At 43.3% G+C, this 26,437-nt stretch overlaps 1 long non-coding RNA gene across 1 annotated transcript in view; it reads right to left on the bottom strand.

The window, feature by feature from the left end:
* LOC131484920 (uncharacterized) overlaps positions 1-26,437 on the bottom strand; it is a 73,909-nt gene that overhangs the window by 42,599 nt on the left and 4,873 nt on the right. Inside the window, exons 5-6 of the long non-coding RNA XR_009248502.1 lie at positions 25,297-25,475; positions 22,183-22,384 (exon numbers count right to left, since the gene is read on the bottom strand). This is a non-coding gene — a long non-coding RNA (uncharacterized LOC131484920). The remainder of the gene's footprint in view (positions 1-22,182; positions 22,385-25,296; positions 25,476-26,437) is intronic.

A 26,437-nucleotide genomic window follows, 5' to 3' on the forward strand; every position in this document is an offset into this window, starting at 1 on the left:
CTGCAGCCCATTGGCAGATTCATTCGTGTATATATCTTGTCCCCCTCCCAGACCATAATCCGTTTCAGGTAAGGACGGTGGTCTTCTCCCCAACCTTTGGCATGGTGTCTGGAACACAGTGGCCCTTTAGTAAATGTCCATTGCATCAGCAAGTGAACAGATAACAGGAATACAAAGATTCACTCCTATGCTCCTCCTGGAAACTGCTTGGTATTTCTTACTCTCTCTTCTAATGACACAGCATTTACTTTAATTCTGAGCTTCCTGACAGCCAATGCACAAAGAGAAACAATAAAGGATATGGCGTTCGTTGTCTGAAAAAAAGCAAAACTTTCACTTCTTCAGTAGAGACAAACTTTTTCCTGGTAATAAATTTTCAAAGGAATTCATCACATGAGTTCTTGCGCAAGGAACATTGAACAACATAATGGGCAGTATCTTTAAGCAGTTTTTACAGAAGCTTCAGAAATATTCTTCACTTCACTGTTTCCAGTATTAAATGCTTTAAAAAAAAAAAAAAAAAAAAAGATAAAGACCTAGCACTAAAACATGATTCATGAAAGAACTTCCACTGGGAAAGGGTAAACTAATGAGCACCACATTTAGAGCTTTCTGGTGATCAAGGATATAGCTTAGCCCACATAGGAAACTGTACATCTATAAACTCTATTTCTCAAATATCAGTTGTCTCAGCGAGGCTTTGACGGGAGCTAAATAACAGCCCCAAATTGGCTTCTCTGAGAGCCTAGAAAACTCCCACTCATTCAAGGGTAGCTATTTGTAGCATGTAAACTCTTGCCAGACTGAGAGAAGAATCTGGCCCAGTGAATAAAAATACAGAAAATAAATGCTTGGAAACTTGTAGGAGGAGAAGAGGCTCTGGGTTGATTGTCCAACCACAGCATTTAGTTTTTCTGCGCTTCATAGAGGCACTCAAAACAGTTACCGGTGTGTTGGCTTATCACTGGTTCCTAAGCTCTGTAAGATGGTAAGTAAACTACCTTTCTGTGTCTCGGTGTCACAAAGCACTAGTCACCCTCCCGCTCCCCCCCTCCGCCAGCCCCGCCCACCTCTACCTACAAAGACAAATAGGAAGTCATCGGTAATTAAAGCTCTAGTAATGGGACTGGGCAGGAGGGCGAGGGGTGGAAATTGTCAAAGGTAGAGTAAGGTACAGAAACAGGTTAACAGTTCTTCAGGACGTTAAACACAGAGGCGCCTGGGTGGCTCAGTAGGTTGAGCTTCAGACTCTTGATTTTGGCTTAGGTCATGATCAGGTCATGATCGCAGGGTCGTGGGATCGAGCCCCTCCTTGGGCTCCGCACTGGGTGTAGAACCTGCTTGAGACTCTCTCTCTCCCCCTTCTCCCCCACTCGCACACTCTCTCACTCTCAAATAAAAAGATAATAATAAAATTAGAAAAAAACCCAGAATGTTAAACAAAAAAAAACAGCTCATTTCAGTCAGCCCAAAAAAAGACTTTCGCAAAGACAAAAAAAAAAAAAGCAAAAAAAAAAAAAAAAAAAAAAATGTTGTGACAATTATTTTCACATCTAAATTTGCTAAATATTGAGACCTCTGGTATAAAGAAAATGAAAGAACGCTAACTTCTAAAATAAGCTGCTAAAAAAATATCAGCAAAGCCGTTTTCTAGAGCAAAGTAAGTGGATGTTGCTTCAGCATATTGATTGATACATAATCCAAACATATTGACTTATGTGTAATTAACAAAAGAGTTTAATTAATCTGCTGATTGAAAATGTCATCAATCTTATTCAAGTGAGTTTTAATTCAAAGATAATATCATCATGAGTATTATGCTCAAGTAATTTTATTTAATTAATCATAAAAACTTGTCCTCACGTATGGCTTTAGCCTCAATAAATCATAAAATAGCTGACAAATTTTCTTTCTAGGAGAAAATTAAAGATATCAATTTGAGGCACTTTATTTTATATTATTGCTTGATGTGTTCTGAAATGAAAATGATATGTTTCAAAAGATATCTTCTTTCCTTTTCTCTCTACTTACGTAATCACATAGGATGACAATTCTTTTGTGAGCATTCCTGTATCCGTGAATAAAATAAATTTCTCTAAATTATTTTAAAGGAAAGGCTGTGTTTTCTCAGGCTTGAGAAATATCTGAGCTTGTTTTTCTAAAACCTTGGCAGAAAAAACAAGGACCAACTACTGAATAATCATTCAAATGACAAGTCTTCATTAGGTTGAATTACTGAAATGAAACTATTCCAGTAATTGTTATTCCTCCCTCATCCTATATAGCAAGCTAAAATGAACAAAATACACTTTGGGTCTAGAAAGCAGATCCCCCAAAGCCAATTAATGCTCCCAAGCTAGTAGGATACTAATTAGCAATTATTTCTGCCCAGTGATGCCCAGGCATCCTGGGTTGCTAAATTTTCCCCGTGTCCTAAACCACCAGAGAACACTCGTTGAATAGCAATAGTTCTTTCTAGGGTGGCTTACAGAATGCGTCTGTACCAAACTAAATGCCCTCCTTCCTCATCCCTGAGAAAGATCACTTGGTGCGGACAAGGAGAAGCTACAACAGGTATGGGCTTTAGAGGCAGAGATTTAACAGAAAGAAGGAACTAAGTTGTAACTGAACAGCCTACGAAGGGTGACAAGCAATGAGAAGGAAAGATAGGTGGAAAGGAGATGTGGTTTAGAAAGACATGGAGGAGGAGGTGTGGGGAAGAAACAAGGAGAGAGAATGCCTTCTCCTCTCCACCAGTGTGAATCAAACTGCAGTTCATACAGTGGGACCTAATTAAACCAAAACTCGCTCTCCAGGAAACCCCAAATCACTTGGAGATCCTATTGTCTTTAGTGATCTCAAATGCCAAGAGAGCATCAGTGGTGTGAAGAAAGGTAAATCCAATTTGGGGGGAATTCCAACACATTTTCAGGATGCTTGGATTGCTGCCATAACCCTCGTTTCCTCCTCTAAGTACAATCTTCCTAGAATAAATGAATAAATCTAGCGATTTTTTTTTTCCTCTCAGAAGGAAAAGCTTAAAATGTGAGGTGGGCTAAAAATGATTTTAGCCCACCTCATGTAGTGTTCATAGGCTACAAAGCCCTTTAAAATTGATACATGAAAGTTCTAGGAGATTCACTGGTAAACAATGGTTCTCATGGCCAGCACATTTTTCTAGAGAAGATGACATGATTTTTACCTCTATTGAATTAAATCTAACAAATATTTATTGAGCACCCATTATATCCAAGGTAGTAGGCTGCGAGTAATAGAAAAGTCACATATAAAATAGTGCCAGCCTTCAAAATTTTTGCCACTGGAAGGATGAAAATGGAGAATAAAATAAGACAAGTACACACACTAACAAATGACTCTAACAGAAGCAAAATAACGTAAGCGCCATAAAAAGATACAAACAAAATGAAATAAGGTGTCAAGGAAGGTGTCTTAGTCTGTTCTGTCTTCTATAACAAAGTACCATAGACTGGGTGGTTTATAAACAACAGACCTTTCTTTTCTCTCTGTTCTGGAGGCAGGCAGTCTGAGATCATGGTACCGACATGGTCTGTTCTGGTGAGAGCCTCTCCTTAGTCATAGACTGTCAACTGCTTCCTGGAAGCTCACAAAGTGGGAGAGTGGAGAGGAAAAGCAAGCTCACTGGTGTCTCCTCTTATAAGGGCACTAATCCCCTTCAGGGGGGCTCCCACCCTCATGACCTCATCAAATCCTAATTACCTTCCAAAGGCCCCACCTCCTAATAGCATTACATTGAGGGATAGAGTTTCAGCATCTGAATTGGGGCGGTGGGGGGAACACATACATTCAGTCCACAAACAGAGAAAGAGAGGATACCTAGTTTATTTGGGGGGATTCATTCACTCATTCAAAAATCATGTCATGTGCCCTGCCTACAGCCTTTGTCCTGTGCCAGGATTGGGATGCAATGCAAAACAAACAAAAGGGGAAAATAGTAACATACCAGCCTGAACATTAGGTCTATTTTTCTTTCAGTGGTTGATTGGCTATCTTTGTCCACATGCTCACCAATACGTAAAAGTGTCAGACTTTACTTTTTGCATACAGAGGGTAAAAGATGTTGTTCCCTATTTTAATTTGCATTTTGCCAAATAACTAGTAAAATGGAAAGCTTTTCAACATTCTTGTGTTTATTGGTCACTCACTTCTCTGCTGTGACTTGTTTTTCGTATCCTTTGACATTTTTTCCCTGTATTTTCTTTGTATTTTTCTTATTCCTTCATAGGGATTTTTTATTTATTGTGGACACTGATCCTTTCCCTTGGGCACAAAAAATACCCTCTCCTGTCCATAGGTTGTTTTTAAATTTTAATTTATTGAGCATTTTGCCTTGTGGAGTCAAAATTATCTAGCTGTTCCATAATAGAATGTGCTTTTTGATCTTTAAAAAAAAAAAAATTCATTCTTTATCTCTAGTCCACATTTTTTTCAATTATTTTCTATGTTTTTTTTTTTTAAACATGTTTTTCTTAGTAGTTTCTTTTCACTTCCTAGAGTTTCATTTTCCACATTTTTGTCTGGAATTTGCTTGTGTATGGTGTGAAGTCATAATCTAATTCTCCTTTGCCTTCCTTGCCGAAAGTCAGCTGTCTCAACATTATGGAGTTTGTAAGGTATCTTTCCCCACTGGTGTTGATATCCCTTCAAAAAACCAAGCTCCACATACCTAAGTTATTTTCTGGGGCCTCTCTGCCATTCCACCGATGTGTTTATAAATTCCCCTGACGTTTTCTTTTTTTAACGTTTATTTATTTTGAGACAGAGAAAGACAGAGCGTGAATAGGGGAGGAGCAGAGAGAGAGGGAGACGCAGAATCTGAAACAGGTTCCAGGCTCCGGGCTGTCAGCACAGAGCCCGACGCGGGGCTCGAACCCACAGACCGCGAGATCACAAGCTGAGCTGAAGTCGGCCGCTTAACTGACTGAGCCACCCAGGCGCCCTGCCTCTGACGTTTTCTATTTGCTGTGCTTTTACTTTCCTTCATGCATTTTCTTGTCCTACTTTCTGTGGATTAATTACCTTTTCTTCATTTTCCTTATTTTCCTTTACCCACTTAGCATGATAGTCTATGTTTGTGCCTTTAGTAATTATGCCTAGATCTTTCATATGTATGTATAGTTAATATATATGATATATTTATAAGATATATAAAGGTATAGGGGCGCCTGGGTGGTCAGTCGGTTAAGCGTCCAGTTCTTGGTTTCAGCTCAGGTCATGGTCTCACAGTTCGTGGGTTCAAGCCTCACATCAGGCTCCACACTGATGGTGCAGAGCCTGCTTGGGATTCTCTCTCTCTCCCTCTCTCTCTGCACCTATCCTGCTCGTGCTCTCACTCTCTCTCTCTCTCAAAAAAAAAAAAAAAAAAAAAAAAAAAACTTAAAAAAAAAGATATATAAAGTTATATATATAGTTAAATTTAAATTTTTCTATTAAAAGCTAAAGTTCATACACATATCTGTCTTCCTTCTAAACTAAACTAGAACCTTGTAGAATTGAACTCCCTTCAGAATCACTCCCCTGCTGTTGTGCTCTGTTTGTTTGTTTGATATTTCAGATCATTTTGTTTTCAGCGCATATGATGAACAATGCTGTCGTTATTCTCATTGATTTTAATGTCAATTCTCATTTAGATTTACCACCACAATTTATTTGCTCCCTTTGCTACTTGCATTCCACTTCTTCCTTCTGAATATATTTTTCTTCAAACTAAAGCATATCATTCAGTAATCTTTTTAGTGAGCGTAATCTATTCAAGTTACTGTTCGTGGAAACCTTTCTAAGTCCTAGTAGGCCTGAGATGTCTATTTCTTACTTGTACTCGTCTAATCCCCAATCATTTGCCATTAGGACTTTAAAAATTTATCCCGTTGCCTTATGATAACTATCACTGCTAAGAGGTGGGCTGCCCACCTTATTATTGTGAGATTATGGTCTACGTTTTTATTTTTTTCCTCCATTGGCTTATAGGATTTCTCATTATGCTTGATATTCGGCGCTTGGACTACTAAGAGCCTAGATGTGAAACTCATCCGTCTACATCTGTCTATCACTATTTTTTCTATTTCTTAGCCTCCCAGTTGGCTAATTTTATAGTCTTCTGCTCAGGCAGAGTGAGCTTGACCAGCTCCAAACCAGTGTTTAAGTGAGTTTATGGTCTCAGGGTTCTTGTTCCACCCTGGTTGCGTGTACCTGGGCCTGGGCTTGAATGTGACCCAATCCTGTTGTTGACCTGGTAAGATGGCTTCCACCCCCAGCCTGAGGCAGCAGCTGGTTTCAGGTGGCAGCCCTATGTAGTGGGCAGCCATTATTTCCCCCCTTACAAGTAAATGAAGCACTTTTCTAGCCCACAGTCTCACCCAGGGGACCCCGGTGCCCCCAGCCCAACCCAGTGTTTGTGGACTTAACGCCATCCCAAGATGCTGTTCAAAACATAGCCACTCCGGCCTCTGTTGCCTCCAGGCCTCCCTAAGCAAGATGGCTTTGCTTCTGACTCACTGCTCTTAGTTCCCTTTCCATTTTCAGCATTAGAGGACCTGCTTGCTTTTAGTGTGCATTTTTAATTTTTAAACATTTTACCCGGGATTTTGATTAACTGAGATGGCGAAGCATATTTTATTGTGTTCAGTCTATTCTCCTGTCCAGGACATTTCTTAGTGCTTAACGTCACCAAGATTGGAAACCTGAGAATCACACAGGATTCCTCCCTCTCCCTCAGTCAGTCAGTTACAAATCCTTATTTATTCTCTTCCTAATGACCTCTCAATTTCATGTCTTCTTCTCTGGGTCACCTATTTACTGCCAAAGCCAGTTCCTTGGCTTAAGCTATTAGACTTCCTTACCTGGGAATTTTCTTCCTATAAAAAATCTCCTAATTGTTCTCAATCGCTTCCAATCCAACCTGTAAAATGGCACCAAATTAATATATACATTTAAAATATTTTATTTCTGATTATACTAGTATTATTACTCAATAAATGGCATTGGGACTTTTGTTAGCCTTTTTGAATCAAAAACTAACAAGAAACTTACATCTTATTAATATCATACCACGTGCAAAAATACTGTAGTATAGTCTGGAAACCTTAAAAGCACCAAAAGGAAAACATAATTCAGAAATTAGTCTAGTGTGGGAAAATCTCTATTTATCAAAATACATAAGCTTATTTAAAAAACTTATTAAAAACTTATTGCAATAACCCATGTGTGGAAAGAGTTGCAATGTGAAAATATTGCAAATGTGAAAGCCTAAGTCATTAAACAGAGGCATAGCATGGTTGTATCTGTTTTATAGCTAACAAATCTGAGTCACAGGCATGTGTATATGAACACGTATGTGGCATATGTGCATACATTTATGTATGCATGTATGCATGTACATATACACCAAATACATAGAAAGGTAACTGAGGGACAGAAAGAATGAACCACACTTATTAGAAGAGAATATAAGTTGGTGGAGAAAGTGGTGAGAAAATCCAGGATTCCCTCTGTGTATGTATGAATGTTTTAAATCCTTTTGGTAAAAACACGTGCATGGAGCACAAAAACTAAAGCAGGCAGAGAATCTTGAAAATACTAACAAGGACAAAGAAGAAAATTCAAATCACATATAATGCCATCACTACATATGTACAGATCAATGGCTTCCCCTTCCCTACGAGATAAACTGCAAATGCCTCAGCAAGTAACATTCTTACCCCTGTCTCCTTCCTAGCTTCGCATGGTATTCTCCCCCAACTAGTAACCTAACATCTGACCAGGACTTGAAATTTTCTGAATACATCTGCTATTACTTCTGCCTGAAATATATTCTCCCACCCTTGGCTGGCAAACAGTTGGTCGGTTCTGTATTCCCTTTTTCTGCTGCATATGACAGTACTTCTGTGAATGCTTCTCCTCTGATAGTGTTAGTTTACCTCCTCTGCTAGACCAGCAGCATTTGAAGGAAGTGATTCATCAATGCCTTCCCCTACTCGCCTACCTGCCCAGTGACTGGTATAGGCACTGGCTCATGGTGGGGCACTCGCTAGGTGATGAATGAGTGAGTGCTTAAAAGCAGGCATGCAAGCACAGGAGAAGCAATACAAGAATACAAGGATTACTGAGCGGCAGTGGAAACTCAGCTTGAAATGTATTACATTTTACTGCCCAGGATCCAAATCCATCATTTAACTCAGTTCCATCACTTCCTCAAGCCACACCCAACACCTGGCGGAGCAAAGGGGAGAGAGCATCCGGCAGAGTTGCTCAGGGATGCAGCAACGAGGAAGGGGCTGGCATCATTCTGGAGTGGTGCGGAGCACGTGGTTAAGTGACTGGTTGTGGCTGGGAAGGGAGCAAGAGCTGGAGTGACAGCCCTGGGGCTGAGGTGAAGGAATGGGTTGATGTAAATTGCAGGGTGGGGTTCAGGGCAAAGCATTCCAAAGCCTTCTTTCCCAAAGTAGTTCCAAAAGTATGTAAATAGGTATTGATGCACCAGGGAAAGTCTTACATGGCCAAGTGTTTGGGAAACACTGGATTTAGCAAAGGTAGAGACAATTCTTAGTAGCAGGATTTCTCAGAGACCCGACTTTCTTTAGTAAGCTGCTTTATGAAATCTGAAAAGCAGGGCGCTGTACCAATGTTTACCAAATGTATTTGACACAGTGTATCGGTTTGCTAGGGCGGTGGTAGCAAGAACCACAAACTGGCGGCTTCAACAACAGAAATTTGTCATCTCACCGTTTTGGAAGCTGGGAGTCTGAGATCAAGATCTCAGCAGGTTTGCTTCCTTCTGGAGGCTGTGAGGGAGAATCTGTTCCAAGTGTCTCTCCTAGCTTCTGGTGGGCTGCTGGCAATGTCTTCACTTCCTGGGCTTAGAGATTCTTCTGCTTTCACGCTCACATGGCATCCTCCCAGTGTGGGTGGCTGTCTCTATATTTGCCTTTTCCGTAAAGACACTAGTCACGTTGGATGAGGGCTCACCCTTCTACACAGTATGACCTCATCTTAACTTCACTGATTACATCTGCAACAACCCCATCTCCAAACAGTCACATTCTGGGGTACTGCAGGCTAAGATTTCAAGATATAAATTTTAGGGGGAAATGATTCAATCCATATTGCTGCTGGGTGAACTAGGGAGACCTCAGGTCCTGGGGCCTTGACTCAGCCAGATCTGAAGGAGTCACGGAAGATGATTGGTCTAGTCACAAGAATGAATTTAAGGACAGACACATAGCACAGAGGACAAGGAACACAAGCAGGAAAGTTTATTAAAAGCGAAAAGTACACTTTTGAGATATGAGAAGGGTTGAGCTCAAGACAGAGAGAGAGAGAGAGAGAGAGAGAGAGAGAGAGAGAGAGAGAGAGCTGTGTGCCCTGGGGCTTGGGCTTCTACCTTTTATTGACAGTTCTGAGGGGCAGAATATTTATTGTATTTATTGGGACAGAAAGCAGAATTCCTGAGCCTTTTCTTCTCAATTTGGCCAGGGGGTTCCTGTCATGGCATCTGCCATCTTGGGCCTGTCTGGTTAGATCTGGCTTCTTGTGGAGTGCTGTCAGGACCTGCCTCTGATCTTCCCGATAGCTGGCCAGGACTTCGTCCTTGCTGGCCTCCCGGTATCCTGTTAGAACCCAACTAACTGCCTACTCTAACATTAGCACACTTTTTGGCATAGTGTAGCAAAACCACTGACTCCCTGAACTCAGTTTTGGTAAGATCTGCTACAATGGATTCTCTATCATTAGGTTCTTCCAAAAGACAGCTAAAGATAGGGGTCCTCATTCTCCGAAACCCTAGAATGCACCAGGCAATCCAAGAAAGGTGATGTTATGATGACATTTTACAAATGAAAAATGAGAAATTTACAAATGAAAAAAACAGATTCTGATCACCAAAGACACTCATCCAACATAACTGAGCCATGTTTCAAACCAAGGTCTGTCTCATTACCAAACCACTTCTCTCTCCACTCCAACTTGCTGTTTCCCAAATGATATGGATATCATTAAAGCGAGATCCTTGCTGTGGAAATAATGGGGTTATTTCCCCACCCCTCACTAATGCCTAATCCATACTGAAAAGTGGTTGAGATTTGAAACAAAGCAAAGGCAGGGAGGCTTATTTCCCATCATTGAAATAAATCTGTTTCATACATAGGAAGCACTCCTGGTTAAATGTTTACCTTTTGAACCCTACACTGAAGGAAATGGTTTCCTGAAGCTTTGGCTAATCTTTTAGCAAACTGTCAACCTAAAAACTTGGGTGCTTCTTGATGAGGATTTTAACTGCACTATTGATTATAGTGCAGCTAGAAACCATTTTCAGACTTATCTTCATATGATTTAATTGACATTGAGAGGTATTTTAATTGAAACGTTAGACTTCCTCAGTAGAACTACCCTTTGTTTCTAGCAAGGCAATCTAGCTTTTATGCTTTTAATCGCCATCTGTTGTTCAATAAATGTCAAATCGTTCCTAATGGTCTCTCTAAGCATAGGGTTGGTTTTTTTTTTTTTTTTAATTTGCTTTTGTACTCAGTGTTCGTTATGGGCAAATGAGTCCTTGCCGTAAAAGAGCGCCATTTCTCATGGTGCTTCAGTCCCGTTAGAAGGAAAAAGTGATTAGAAATAAAGAGACAAGAGAAATGCTTCTTTTCTTTTTTTTTTTTTTTTTTTTTAATTCTTCTCAGCAGTGGGGAGATTTAGAAAGTCAATAAAAATGTTTCCTTCAGCACTGCTGGTGATTCTACTCCCATTCAAAGCATAAAAGGAACAGAGACTTCTGAAAATCTTTGAGTTGCTTAAATTGTCTGAAATGATTAATATATTTAAAAAGATAGGTGAGGGAGAACATCCACTGAACTCAGCCAAATTTGAGCTGTACCAAGGAGCTCTTGACTTCACAAGCCAACAGGGACTCTTTTTTTTGTTTTTTTGTTTGTTTGTTTGTTTGTTTGTTTGTTTTAAACCTTGTGGGAATTTTGTAGAGATAAAGCAGAAGCAATGCAAGGACTCTATTACCCAGGACCCCACAATGGATTCTGAACTGAACCAGCCTACTCTCCAGAGGTGGAGGAAGGGAATGGCCAGTGACTTCCAATGATGCTCAGCTGTGACAGAGAAGGAAAGACCCTCCCTGGGGAAATGCAGAAAATTTTTGCTCTTCCTTATTAGCTTCCTAACACCCAACATCCTCCATGAAAGGTCACCTTCCAAAGTTAGGAAACCAAATGACGCTGGCTCTTGGGAGCCCTGGAGAGTCCTGGAGATAAGGATTGTGTGGCTTCTGGGAAGGGGGAGGGGCCTTTCATTGAGACTTGCATGCATTGGGTCCCAATCGGCTTGCAAACCAAGAAGTATGCTTGATTGCTTGGATCAGGGTTTGAAATATTTTCCAAGGGTTGGAAGAAGTATATTCTAAGAAGTAATTAGAATTGGTTGAAATACAGGGCTATAAATGGGGGACTGGCACAATTTTATAAGAAACAGATCATAACTCAACATTCTAATGACTTTTTCTTTGGAGAAGGTCAGCAAAGCTATTAACAAGGGAAGTGAGCATGCAGAGTTCTCCATCCCAGACTGTGACTGAACTTTGAACAAAGTACCTCCATCAGGATTCTGACTCTAATTACCTGAGCCGTTGCCTTTGCTCAGGAATGAGGGCTGAGCGGGGGCTAAATGGGCAGTCGGGCGTCTGACTGCCCTTCTATGCTTCTCTAGCTCTCTTCCCCAAAAGGGATAAGAATAAAGATGCTGACAAGTTCATTTTTTCAGGCACGATGACCAAAAAGACCACAGATTATTACCAGTATTAAAGTCCTCCAAGTGGAATTCCAAGTGGAATTTCCCACACATTATAAAAAGGAGAGGAGGCTTAACAGCACTCTGTCTGTCACCCTGTCCTCTCCCCTGAGACACAGGCAAACATGCCGACATGGACCACGTGGCCATAGTGGCATTTAGAAGGGAAACCCATCCACGGTGCTTCAGTTTGGAAACATAGCCTGGATAACTTCAAAATGAACTCACTTGCCCTGAAGCTGCCCTGTGTTACTTGTGTACACATCAACTATACCAGTCATTAGGTTTAAACTAAGGTCAGGGAATGTGTCTATGTATTTTTGTTTCTCTGCTAGCCATCCTTCAGGACTCAAAACAGTGCCTGGGATCTCAACAAATATTTGTTAAGTTAAAAAATAAGAATGACAAACAGGGAGTTTTCAGAGGAATCTCAGACCAGCTTGGAGCTCCTTCCAAATGACTCTGGTCTTTCCCAGTGAGCCCAGAATTTGGAGAGTGTGAGATGGTACTCCATTTCTCCATCATTCCTTCCCTCTCTAAATACCCAACACCCATCCTATTCTTTTGTTCCTCTGGGGGTTTATCATCTACTTAGATGAACTTGACCCCAGGCCTTTCCTTCTGCAAGGTCAAGACCAAATTAATCACCAGAGTCAGTGTCAAAAAACTGTATGTCTAGCTGTAAGCTCTCCCCAGGTGGCCTCACCAAATTTAAATATTTGGTCACTGGACTTCAAAATCAAAGTACTGTCTAGTCAAAATTGTGAGGAACAAGGGGCAAATAGGTCTTCAGACAATCAGACCTTCCTTGCAGATTATCACTCCTTCAATCATACTGATTCCTACGACGGCCTGTATTTGTATGTTTTACGATTACCCAATGGATGATTATATATTTCCAAAATTTCCTTTGATGCTAACACTAACTCGTGTTAATTTTATGTTGAACTTAACTCTCGTTGCTCTCAGCTTTTAAAAAATTGGAGAATTAACGGATGGCATCCTTTAACCCAACTCCCTTAATCTGTGATACCCCCAGCCCTGGACTCCAGATCCCTGGGCCTACCCCTCTCTTTGCTTCAGCTACCCCGAAGTCTGTTTATTTTCTGACCCGCGTGTACTCCAGACTTGGTTCTGTGGGACCAAGGTAACAATATGTTGCCTTAATTACTCTTCAAAGATGTTTATTTTGAGAGGACACCAGAACTGTTTTTGCAGCCCTCCTGCTGTTAAGAATTCTAAAGGTTAAGGCCTCCAGTAAACTGTGATTAGAAAAAAATCAACGGAGTAACTGCATAATCACCGCTATATTTAGCAGGCTAGTGATTTCCAGAGAAACCTGGCATTTCTGCCCTGCAGCCTCCTCCAATCCCTCAGGAAGTCTTCTGGCCAGAATATGTGATGGTCTCCCGGCCCAGCACCTGGAGCAGAGCTACAGGCCTGAAGTAGCTTAAAATATCTTGGCATCTCATATAGTAGTAACAGAGAATCCAACTCCAAAAGAAAAAGAAAGAAATGAAAATGGCTTACCATAAAATGGTTGGGTGAGGCAGTGCTGGTTCATAAAACAGAACTGTTATATAAAATTCCAATGAGCTTTTTTGTTCCTGTAGGTTCTTCTAAGGTATAGCCCCATTCTTTGTTTTTGTTTTTGTTTTTAGTAATCTCTACTCCCAATGTGGGGCCAGAATTCATGACCCCAAGATCAGAGTATCATGGTCTACTGACTGAGCCAGCCAGGAGCCCCAATAATCCCCTTTCTTAAATTGCTCAAGACCCCATAGTGACTGGTCTGGTATAGTGGTAGTCAGGTGCTCATGTCTTCCACAGACTGTGGGCTTCCCTTTCTACGGTTTTATTGCTCTCCATGAAACTCTTTTCTCTTTCTTCTGATACTGCTCTCTGCTCCTCCTCCCCTCAAAAAAAAAAAAAAATCTTACTTGTCAGAAAGTCTGTCATGTATACCTTAGGATATACTGGACTCACTTTGGGGAAGAGAGGAATGATTATCTAAATAATAATGGGTAACACTTACTGAGCACTTACCGCATGCTAGGAACTGTTCTAGGTACATCATATATATTAATTCAGTTAAGTCTCACAACCACCCAATGAGATAGTTTGTTACTATTTAATCTTCATTTTACAGATGAGAAAATTAAGGCACAGAGAGGCTAAGAAACTTGTGTCGACTCACACAGCTAGTAAGTAGAAGAGCTGGGCTTTGAACCCAGGCAGTCTGACTCCACAAGCCGTGTTCCCAACCTCTAAACTGTTCCGCTTTCCAAACACTTTTCGCCACCATCACCTCTCATTTTTTAAGTAAGATTGGAGCAGAATGAGTGTTAAATCTGGCCCCTTAGCACTGCCTTTTGATCCTTCCGGCATGCTAGCTACACCTGTTTGTCACAGTGGATCACAGGCACCCAGAAGATGAGAAGAACGGAGGGCAGAAGAGAAACAAGCTGGTCTTCAGAGTTATAGAAGGGAACTGAGAGCTGCTCACTGGGCTTTCAAACTGCTTTTCTCTACCCCAGGGTGTCATCGCGGGAGACGAGGCAGGCTCCCGGGACCCCCAGCATCTGCCAGGGCAGCTCCACTTTCAGCCGCCTCACACACACAGGGGGGTCTGGGATTTACACTGAACATAGAGATTCATGGTTCAAAAAGGTTTGGAAACCCCAGGGGATGGAGCAATCACCTAGGTGTCAGGTTCCTTAATTGCTAAGCCCTCCTCATGGCTGATTTACACAGCCCTGTACTCCCTGGAGAGGGAAGGCAGGAGCGTGGAGACCAGGGCACATGCTGCAGTCTGTCTGCCAGGAAAATCTCGGTGACTGTCAGATGTCCTCGCCTCAAGCAGGAAGAGCGTTCCTAGGGGAGGCGGACAATTAGAGAAGACGGTGACTTTATCTCCAGCCCAGAAAGGCAAGCTTAAAAAAATGTTTAAGGGCAAATGGAAATAAGATGAATCTCTAAGAGCCCTGCAGCAAGCACAAAGTATTTGGAAATCCATTTCTTCCCTCGCCTTCAAAATTCCTTAATTCAGTTACACAGTGTCCTCCTGTGGTCCTCACAAGTGTATTTCTCACTTGCCTGTCTATGCCCCATGTGATGCTTAAGAAGACGCACAAACAGATGTATATGCACACATACGCACACATGTGCGCACACACACACACACACACACGCACGCACACACGTAGGAGATTTAAGCCAGGTCAGCTTCAGGCACCAGTTGGGTGATCTACCCTGGGTATATCTCTCACCGGGCCATCTGTAGATCAGGGAACCAACGTCCTGTTGCCAACCCATAACATAAATTTTATTCAGGGCACCCTCAGATTTACAGGCACCAGGGAGGCCCCAGAGCACAGCGGTGGGGGGAATGCTGGAGTCGGAATGTCCATGTTGGGTCCCAGTTCTGTCACTTACAAACTGTGGGATTTCAAGAGACTTCCTAATGGTCTCTTGAAACAGTCTCTTGTCTCCCAGGTTTATCCTCTGCAAAATGGGACTAACAATAGCGCCTGTTGGTAGGATTATTTGCTCTAAGCATAAAGTGCTTATAACAGCGCCTGGCACGTGGCAAGAGTTGAATAAGCATTAGCTATATGTAGCTACCGAAGCGCCTGGCAGCACCCTTGGCCCATGCTAGGTCAGCCCAGTCCTAATTCCACTCCCACTCCAGCCCCAGTAAGAGTCCAGGGCTGCTTTTCTGCAGAGTGCAGATGGCCACAGTTCAACAGGAAGATTAGCAGCCGTCTTTGTTGGAGACAAACAAGTTACAAGGTTCCTGGGGGAGGCTGGCACTTCGTTAGGCTTTCTTCATAGCGCAACTTAAAATTGAAAACGCTGCCTGAAGCATCCTGCGATCAGAACAAACATTCTTCATTCATTCACCACACATTTACTGAGCGCATCTTTAAAATAATAGCCAGCTACATATGGACACTCCCTGTATAAATGCTGTGTTAAGTGCTTTCTATCCACTCATAGTGATGCTATAAGGGAGGTACTATTATTCTTTCCATTTTGTATATGAGGCTCAGAGAGGTAAGGTAACTTGCCACCGGTCACACGGCATATGGCGGAATTAAGATTCCATCAGAGAAATGCAAATCAAAACTACAATGACCTATCACCTCACACCTCTCAGAATGGCTAAAATCAAAAACGCTGGACATAACAGGTGTTGGTGAGGAAGTGGAGAAAAAGAAACACTCATGCGCTGTATGGGAATGCAAACTGGTGCAGTCATTCTGGAAAACAGTGTGGAGCTTCCTCAAAAAGTTAAAAATAGAACCCTACAATCTAGGAATAGCACTCCTGGCTGTTTACTCCAAAGATACAAAAACACTAGTTCAAAGGAATGCGTGCACCCCTATGTTTACTGCAGAATATTATTTTCAATAGCCAAATTATGGGAAGAGCCCAAGTGTCCATTGACTAATGAGTGGATAAAGAAGTGAATAGTTACTAATATAAATATATATAGTTATCTATAAAAATATCATATATATATAATGGGATATTACTCAGCCATAAAAAAGAATAAAGTCTTGCCATTTGCAACAATATGGATAGAGCTACAGAGCATGATGCTAACTAAGCCAAATAAGTCTGTCAGAGAAAGACAAATACCATGTAATTTCATTCCTATGTGGAATTTAAGAAACAAAGCAAATAAGCAACGGGGGGAAAAAAAAAGAGACGAACCCAGGAAACAGACTCTTAACTACAGAGAACACACTGATGGTTACCAGAGCAGAGGTGGGTGGTGGGACAGGTGATTTCACAGATGAAGGGGGTTAAGAGCACACTTACCATGAGCCCTGACTAATGTATAGAATTGCTGAATCACTATATTGTATACCTGAAACTAATATAACATTGTATATTAACTACACTGGAATTAAAATTTTTAAACTTAATAAAAATAAGATAAAATCCCACCAGAGCCAGAGTTTTGTTCTTGACCACTCTGCCTCTTCCCTTATGTCTAAAAAATGCAGCCCTCGAACCCACGCACCCTGGCAAGGCGGCCTGTCCTTTCTTCCTCCTCTTCCTCTGTCATCTGTGGAAAGGGAGGCTGCAAATCTCAATTCCTTTCTCGTGAATGCATAGAAAAATCCCAAGACTTCTGTCCACACAGCACACCAATACCAGAGGGGAACAGTTCTGGAGTAAGCATCTCTATTAAGCCATACAAAATCCAGGCTTCAGCTTAAACTTTTTACACAAAACCCCTCTAATATCTCTGCCACCACATCAGACAGAAGGTGTGAAGACACGCTGCCTTGTTTGCAAACCGTACTAATGTAATCATGATAAAAATTGTCTTGGTGTGCCAGTCTTAGCCATTAAAAAAATAAAGAAGAAGAAAATCCCAGTAGGTATTTCGGGCTGCTTTAAGCAAAGAGAAGCTATGGACTCCTTTTTTTAGAGAAATGAAATCCTTTGTTTATTGTAATTAGCAGCCAGTATTTTGTCACCTGAACAATAACACTAGGCCCGAGTATAGATAGTGTAATTACAGAGAATTCTAAAGGTCTCTAAAAATATTTCATGGTGACATCAAGTCAAATCATGTCTACCTCTATCCCTGACACACACACACACACACACACACACGCACACACACACAGAACTCAAGGACATCTCGCTCCCTGATTTAGCTACACAATTTCCATTCAAACTGGGGAAAGTCACATAGGTAACACACCATTCAGTTCTTTGAATTTTTATGAATAAAAAAAGAAATCCGTAAAGCAAATCCTGTGTTTACAAGCATTTTTAGCACAGAGCACCAGACAGCAGTTCCTGGAAGGGCCCCTTGAATACAACATCGTTCAGGCTCTAGGTATTCTGGGCTCAGCAGTGGGGCGAAGGTTGCGGTCACCTGGGTTCATAGTGGCCCCTCTGGGCAGGGAAGACGCTCCCTTCCCCATTTCAAAGGACACAAGAGCTTCCCAGCCCTCAGCCCTCTCCCGTCCTCCCAGATGCCAGGTTGCCACGGGAGATGAAGCTTTCTGGCTCTTTCCTCGGCCTGGGGGAGCCCACACTCTTTCCGTGGCTCCCCGTCAGGACTGCAAACCCCACCACGCTCCGTGGCATGACAGAGCCAAGGAGCATGCACACTGGGGATTGTCATGCCTGGGGCCCGGGGTGTGGCTCTGCTTTCGACCAGGTTTGAGACTTGGGGACTGGGCCCAGCCCTCTCTGAACCTCAGTTGCATCATTAATTAGATAGTGACAATAGTACTTACTTCATAGGGTAATTGTGAGATAAAAGTGTTCTCACCACAAATAATGATGATGATAGTGATGATGATGATGATGGGGCAGAAAGAAACTTTGGGAGATTTTTATGGCCTGAAAGTGGTGATAGTTTCACAGATGTATATTTATTCCCAAAATTACGGAGCTGTGTACATTAAATACATACAGCCTCTTAAGTATCAGTCATACTTCAATAAGGTAGTTTTTAAAAAATAAAGAAAAACATACATAAAAAAAATAAAGAAAAACATACATAAAAATATTTGGTAAATGTTCAATTTCAGTCTTCTTGGTTTCTTTCCCCTCTTATGTAGTTTTCCCTTCTTTTCCTAATGGAATTAAGAAGTGAAATGGTTGAATAACTATCTTGACAATAGTCCTTGGCAAAATTCTGGAAAAGGTGAAGTGAAAAAAAGATGGAATGCTGCCTATAGAACACTAGAATTCCACTGGCCTGCAGCTAGCAATGGAGAGGAAATCCACATGTGAGGAGGGAGGCTTGGGCCCTGATGTTGGCCATCTCCCTGGGGTCTTCGGGTGCCATCCACGGCCAGCCCCACTGTTTTCAGGGGCTTGTCCCTCTCCTTTGTCCTCCAGCCCAGGCACGTGCCCTCCACCAGTCCCTTGTGACAAGGCAGAGGCCCGGCCAACAAAAGTTTTGGAAGATTACACTAAGAGCAAGGGGCTCAAAAAGATAAATCAACAAAAATAATAAGCACTCAGATCATCTGGCTTACACAATGGAGTTTATCCATCTTTAGTATTTGGCCTCAATGGGGAGGTCTCCCTGCCTGGCTGCCCTTCTGCCTCCATGTGGTGAAGGTCACGTTTAGTCCCTGCCATCCTGGAGGGATCCCACAAATCTCCATACCAAGAATGGCCAATTCACAACCTACCTGCTACATGTCCCCGTAGGCTGCTCAGGGCAGACATCCCCAATCAACCACAGCACTCTTCCTCATTGAGCGCAGACTTGGACACAGTCTCTAGGTATCAACTACCAATCAGCCAAAGTTACACCAACTTGTCATCCCTGCTTTAGATCCCCCAGAGTCCTTATCAAAGAAAGCAGAGTCCCAAGAAAGTCAGAAAACTCCCTATCATGGCTGACTAAGACCCCCTTCTAAGTTCTGGCTCCTGTCCAAAGACTACCTCGTCTCCAGGTGAGTGATCTTCCGGGAACGACATACATCAGAGGAGCTCACGCCAGCCCACAGAGATGCCCCTCGTTGCTCACCAACTCAAAACCGCACATTCATATGAAGGTCAATAAGAGAAAGGTCCTCACAGGAGTCTCCTCTTATACTTTCCACCTACCCCGCAAGCCCAGACGCAAAACACCAGATGCCACGGTATTGGCTGGAGATGGACATCTTTATCATGTTGTCATTATTCAAGCTACAGTTACCCTCAATGGGCACAGAGAAAAGAGCAAACTACTAGCTGGTAAGAAGGATACCTTACAGTGCCCCATACTGTTTTCTTCCCTAAACCCAGATGAATACCTACTAGGAATATGAAGGTTCTTGTTCTGGGGGCGTAGTTACATCGGGGCCCAAGCTATTGGGAGGGAATGTGAAGAGTGCTCCCTCCTTTTCCCAAACTTTCCTCTTTCCCCACATATTGGTTCTGGGGAGAATCAAAGGCAAGAATGCCCTCTAAGTACTTTACTTCGGTCATTAAATTTTCACACAAACTCTGTGTCATGTATTCTTGAAGTTCATTTTATAGATGAGACAACTGAGGCTTCAAGAGGTGGGAAACCCTTCCCAAGGTCACACAGCTTGAAACAGGCACTGTACAGCTTCAAATCTTAATCTCTTCCTATACCATGCTGGCCCTCACGTCAAATCATGCAAGGTACAGCCAGGGGCCACACATAAACCCAGAATGGCCCCAACCAGGGTCCTGTTGCCATTTTCCATGGCCTTAAGAGGTAGAAGACAAACTTTGACTCCCAAAGGAGGCTCTGATGACATCATTCACATAATAAAATATTGTGGGGTCGTTCATAGAAATAACGGGTGTCTACCAAATGCTGGAATCTTTTGATGACCCAAGAATTCTAACACTGCCTCTGTGGTCATCGATTTGTTGGGGGTAAATGAGAACAATGCCTAATAACCCTTCTTCCAAACCAAAGACTTTAGCCACAACCAACCCATTGCAAGTGTGGGCAGGTTTCATCTGAAATAAATCCCAAATCAGTCCACCTTGTTCCACCTGCATTTCCGCCACCCTGGTCCAAGTCACTGTTGCATCCTTCAAAGGCAGTGCAGTAACTCCTCTCCCTGTGTCACTCTGTTCCCAACTCCTGTCCCACAGCTGTCAAACTCCTGGCTTTTAGAAGCCAATGACTGCTGTTAGAATAGAATCCGGGCCCCCTAAGATGGCCTCCAAGCTTCCACCTGTTCTGACTCCTGTCCACTCACCTTATATCTGATTTATGTACTTTGTTATCTATTTTTCTCTGTTTCCAGTAGCAAGATTCTCATGGGAAAGGGGACCTTCCTGACTTGTTAAACACACAAGTACACGTTGAATATATGAATGAAGGTTATCTGTGACACATAGAGGAATACAAACTCTCCCCTACAGGCTTGCTCGATGCGTTGGTTCTAGGGACTACAGAGGTGTGATAATCTGGAAACCAGAGGCCTTGGGTTTAGTCATTGCACTGCTACTTAAATTCACAGCACAAGACTGGGAAAACCTCTCAACAGTCTTTGGCCTCTGTTTCCCTGTCTATTAGTTCTGCCTTTTCCGTGAACAGACGTGATCACCCTCCTGATTCAGCAAACTCTATCGACTATTTGCAAGGCACTCCACTGGGTCCTGGCAATGCCAAGATGAAGGACACCACACTAGCCGAGAAAGAACACACAGGTGATTTGGGGCCAGAGACGAGGCAGTACGTAAACAATGTCTGATATCCTACCATGAGCCCTAACGGAAACCCAGTAAAGATACAACATGACGCGAAGGAGCGAACTGCCAGTTTCATCTGGTACTCAGGGTGGAGGCCACTCCTGAAGCTGGGCTTTGATAACAGACAGGAACTCCCGCGCCAGAGGATCAGAGTCGTGCACGGGAACACCAGCAAAGGCATGATGCATCACGCGCAGGGAACAGGAAGTGGTTCTAAGTGGCCAGTTATGGAGAGTGTGGAGGGGCACAGGTGGAAAAGGAGGTTGGGCAGGTACGCTGGGGCATGGAACGTGGAGCCTCTAGGCCAGGGTAAGGGGTTGAAATCTTAGGACAAGTGTTTTGAGCAGAGGCATGACCTATCTAAGTGTATTTCAGAAAGATTATTCTGACAGCAGCCTGGAGGGTGGATTTGGAGGGAAACGCAGCAGAACCAGGACTGTGGAGAGCAAGCTGTGGTAGTAATGCAGGCAAGCAGGGCGCCGAAAGGAGTTGCAGAGAACTGGAGAGAAGCAGCCTAGGCATGAGCATTAGGACCCCCAGTACGTCTCTAAAGCCTGGGAGAGTTGAAAGTTCCCAGCTGGGGTGATTGGTTGTTGCTTTTCCCCCAACAATGCATGCAGGAGGAGGATCCAGTTTAGGAAGAAATGTACCAAGTTCCTTCTTGAACATGTGAGTCCCCTCCTACGAAAGCACACGAGAGCAGGGTGTTGTGGCCAAATCCTTGTGTTAGGGTGGCAGGAGGAGCTGGAACTGTGACCAAATCACTGCACCGCCCTTGTTTTGTCCCCCCCTCCCTGGCAGGAGGAAGGCAAGTTATGATTGCCTCTTTCCTCTTGGGGGTTTTGCTAGGCTTTGTTTCTCTGTTTCACGGGCTGCATCACACCCAGATGAAAGGAGCTCTGTGAGGCAGGAGCATAGGAGACAGGGCACAAAGAAACGTCTAAAAGGCTGCCTGAAGGGTAGGAGACAGGTTTGCAGGGCGTTCGTTCTGACTTCATAATGTGATTTAAAGATCCAGAAATGAGAATGAAAAGATACAGGCAGCAGCAGAAAAGATGGATTCATTCTCTCTCCAGATGGATTAACACTTGGATTGTTTTTCCCAGATGTAACTGGCCAGGATTTAAAAAAAAAAAAAAAACCTACCATGCTTCTCTCTCAAGGGGACAGCATGGGGCGGCAGACCCAAAGGGCTCCGAAAGAGACAGCTGTCAGCTCAGCAGCTTACTGTGAGGACCGCTCTGTGCAGAGGTGTGGAGGCTGGGACCAGTCAGACTTCAGGCGCCAGAGATTCGGCCCTTCACCAGCCCAGGGAGCCACCGCAGATCCTTCCACAAAGCCCAGATGCCTGCAGAAAATAAAAAGAAGTTTGCTTGGTACTCCGCACCAGACCAGATGGCTCCTTTTCGGATAAGACTTTCGAAGTGTCCAGAGTGTTCTTTCTTCTCAGCTCACCCCTGAAGCACCCCCCTCTGATCGCACTTGCCCCCACCCCCACTCCACAAGCTGCTCCTCCCTGGGGCCTCTGTGAAAATGGGTCAGCCTTGGAGTGTTCTGGAAAAACAACTTCTCCCTGGGCTTACCAGTTTCTGGGAGAAATAGCACCTTCCTGTGCCTGCAGGACTTGGCTCCTTCACATTCACCCTTTCCCTCCATCCCCCTCACTGCCTGCCTTCTAGCACTTGAGTCTTACCCATCCTTCGAGGCCCTGAAAATCACACCTCCCCCCAAAGTCTTCCCAGACTGCCTAGTAGGAGTTTCTCTCTTTGTTCTCCTGTTACGCTTTATTTGTTATAACCCTGTGTTAAGTCTACTTGCCTTCTACTTGCTGTGGCTCTAAGTTTCGCTCACACTCTCGATTTTAAGGCCTTGGAGACCAGAGCTGCGCTGGGCTCACCGCATTAGCCTCGGGGCCTGCCACTGCTTAACCAATGTTTGCTGGGTTCATTAGAATAGGTGAGTAAGAGCTGGAAGCTATACTGTTGCCGTAAGGAGAGGAAGGTGTTCCCAGAATGAGTCTGCTTCTGCTAGAGCTGCCTGGATTTCATAACCTGGCATTATTGCAGGGGGACTTAGGGATGTCAGGTGGGAGCCATGGTTATAGGTCTGGGAACATCCAGTGGTCAGGCCTGCCGGCAGGGAGGAAGAACAACATCGTGGCCCTGGGAAGAGTTCTGGCTCAGACAGGGTGGGTGGGATCCTGGCTGCCTGTACCAATTTCGAGCCCTGGAATAACAGGCAAGTGTCTTCTCATGTTCTGATCCTCCATTTAGTCAGCTGCAAAGTGATCGTAGTCATTCCTACCCTTGCAGGTAATTGTAGGAAGATAACTGTAGGTGCGCGTTGCCTGGCACCTAATCGATGCGCACTGAGTTCTCTGACTAACTCATTCATTGATGGAGGATGTAAATGAGGACAAGGCACAGTCTGGAGAAGGGGGATCCACAGCCCATGAACAAGGGTGGTTCTTGTGATACAGGTTAGTGACGATGTCTGGGTGTGGATACATCTGTACGCTGAGCTACTGAGACCTGAATTCTGTCCTAAAAACTCTGGTACCCACAGAATATGTAGAATAACTTTTCTGAGCTTTGACTACACTGGGTCAAAACTATGCTTCCCACTACCTCCACATGGTTATTGTGAATAATAAACCACCGCAGGCTGTTGAGTCTTTGATGAAATGCAAACATATTGCACAGCCCGGTGCCCAGGCCCTAGTAAGCAAGCCTTGAATAAGGGTTCCTTTTATTACAATCTTTTTTTCCCTCTAGACTCTAAGTTCCATGGAGTCAGGAACTATGTCTGTTTTGTTTTGCACCTTGTACTCAGACGCTGAAGACAGAACCTGACAGGTTGGAGCAGGGGAAGCTTTATGAATATCTTTTGAAGAAATGAATTAATACCCATCTGGCATTGTTTAACTCTAGAGCATGGAGGCTGTGATGATCCTTAATGTTTATTTCATTCTATGGCATTCAATGATTTCTAGTCAGATGGGGGGACCAGTTCAGGTCAGGAAGTATTTCAGCTATTGAATCTGTGATTGCGTTGCTTCATGAATAAAAATAAATCAACATTTTTTTTTCTCTCTCTCAATCTAGTTATTATCTCTGTGCAATAATTGGGGATTGGGAGAAATTCTTGTTCCTTCTTTGTTAGTGTTGACCAACAAACTTGTGAACTTGAATGCATGTTAGCAATTAGTATTGATTAATCTGATTTGCAAGCTTGGGCACATAACTTTACTCTGGAAATCCTGCACATTTTCTTGACCACAGCCACAGACAGTCAGAGAATAATCTGAATCCCTTATCACTATGAGCTTCCTCCAGACCAGTGACCCACACTTTTGACCCTTCCCAAACTCATGTCTCCAGGAATGGAAAGGAAGAGAGAAGCCACAATTTCTCCGGTGCCAAACTTTGTGCAAGGACTTTGCATTTCTTTAGTAGTATTTCATGCTGCCCACGAATTAAGTATCTTAGATCTTCTTCTGAGCACGTTTGCCTTCTCCCTCAAAGTCAGGTTTAGGCCCATGACTTGCTTTGGGGATGGACATGTGAGCAGAAGAGATACACATTCTTTCTGGGATAAAGTTTTAAGAGTCAGCATGCTATTTTGCACACTCACTTTCCCTCTCCCATGATGATGTGCCACATGATGAAGCCTCCTTCAGGTTAGGACCCAGAGTGAGGATAATCTGGAACAGAGTGCCCAGCTTACTCCCAAGAGCGAGTGGCGTTAGCAAGAAGAATGTCTTTGGAGGTTTAAGACACTGAAACTTGGGAAGTCATCTGTTACTGCAGCATAACCTGAACTATCCTGACTGATATGTCAGTTCATTTAATCCTCATAAAAAAGATCCATGAGGTGGGTGTTAGGAGATGATTCTTCATGGATCCCATGCATTTCTACATACATGTCTTACAAGCAAAGCTATAGTTCCCTTTATTCCAGAATGTCTTCTCAAGGACATCTGTATAGCAAATGGCCTGGAAAGGTAGAGATAGCATCACCCACCAGAGGAAAAGGCAGGCATACTTACTGCTTGTTATAAACTCAGGATCCCTAAGCCCGGGTCACTCTCCTATATAACACCGCTCACTGTGTGTGTAGGTAACCAGTGTGACAGGCTAACATGTTAGATGGAATAAGGGAAATTAATGTCTATTAAATAACTAGTGTATTTCAAGCACTGTGCTAGAATGCTATTTTCCAGAGTTCTTTAAAAATTAGCATTGAACTATCTCGACTTACCTAGTTTTGATGCCTAAAGGAAGACATTTGTCTCAGTCTCGGCATACATCACACCCATATTCAACTGCCTTCTCCCCAGCAAACAGATGACCCGGAGACTGTGTTAAACTGTCGGATTTCCAATAATTTAATGTCCAGGGTACCTTGTGCAGTGATAGGCCTGGGAGCTCTGGAGGTCTCTGGAAGAAGCACAGAGTATGTGTAGAGCCAAAGACCTTGGGGGCACCAAGGGCACTCAGATCCAAGCAGTGGCCTCACGCCATCTCCCTGCCCTCCTGTAGGCAACGCGACAGGATGAAGGGGCACCAGGGGCTTAGCATAACTAGCATAATTGAGCTGCAGTGGGAGTATGCATTTCCCCCAACTACAAAGCCCAAGGCTCTCAGATCCCAGGAAAACTGAGCCAGAGCTTCACGCCTACCCACCCTCAAGCCATCCTTTTCCAGTGGGACACAATGGAAGGGACTGGGGCCCACAGATCTGGGTTCAACTCTTGACTCAAACTCTAATCTACCTTAGTGACATGGGGGCAAGATTTTTAACTTCTCCGAGCTTCAATTTTTTCATCCATAAAGCAGAATAACCATATCTCTAACTTGTAAGGTTTTTATGGAGACTAACGAATGAGATCCCGTATGTAAAGCACAACATCCAGCGCATAGTAGTCTTTCAATAAATAGCAGCAACTCTTATTACCATCATCATTTTGTTTTGACTGAGGAGACAGAACATCCCTTCAAACAAAAGAAAATTAAAAACTAGGTGCAGAGCCACTGGCTGAAAGCCAAAGGGGAAGATAAAGCACTATAATTGCCTCTCCTGGGAAAAGCAATAAATCCAGGCAGCTGTGCTGCTCCCACTCTGTGGCGGTGTGAGAGGGGGGCTGTGTCAGAGAACTTCTGTCTCAGAACCTGAGTGTCCACCATGTACAAGGCACTCTCTGGGGGGATGTAAGGGGTGCAACGAAGAGGCAAGCACTGTTCGGCCTTCCAGGAGTTTATTCTCTACAGAGGCTAGCACAAAGGGAGGATTAGATAACAAGAGATAGATAATAAAGGTAGATAATCGTTATTAGCTACCAAGATTGGGACAAAGGGAGGATTAGGAAATATTGTATTATGGGGAAAATTGAGAAAAGGGA

The sequence above is a fragment of the Neofelis nebulosa genome, chromosome 1 (assembly GCF_028018385.1).
Source record: "Neofelis nebulosa isolate mNeoNeb1 chromosome 1, mNeoNeb1.pri, whole genome shotgun sequence".
Lineage (NCBI taxonomy): Eukaryota > Metazoa > Chordata > Mammalia > Carnivora > Felidae > Neofelis > Neofelis nebulosa.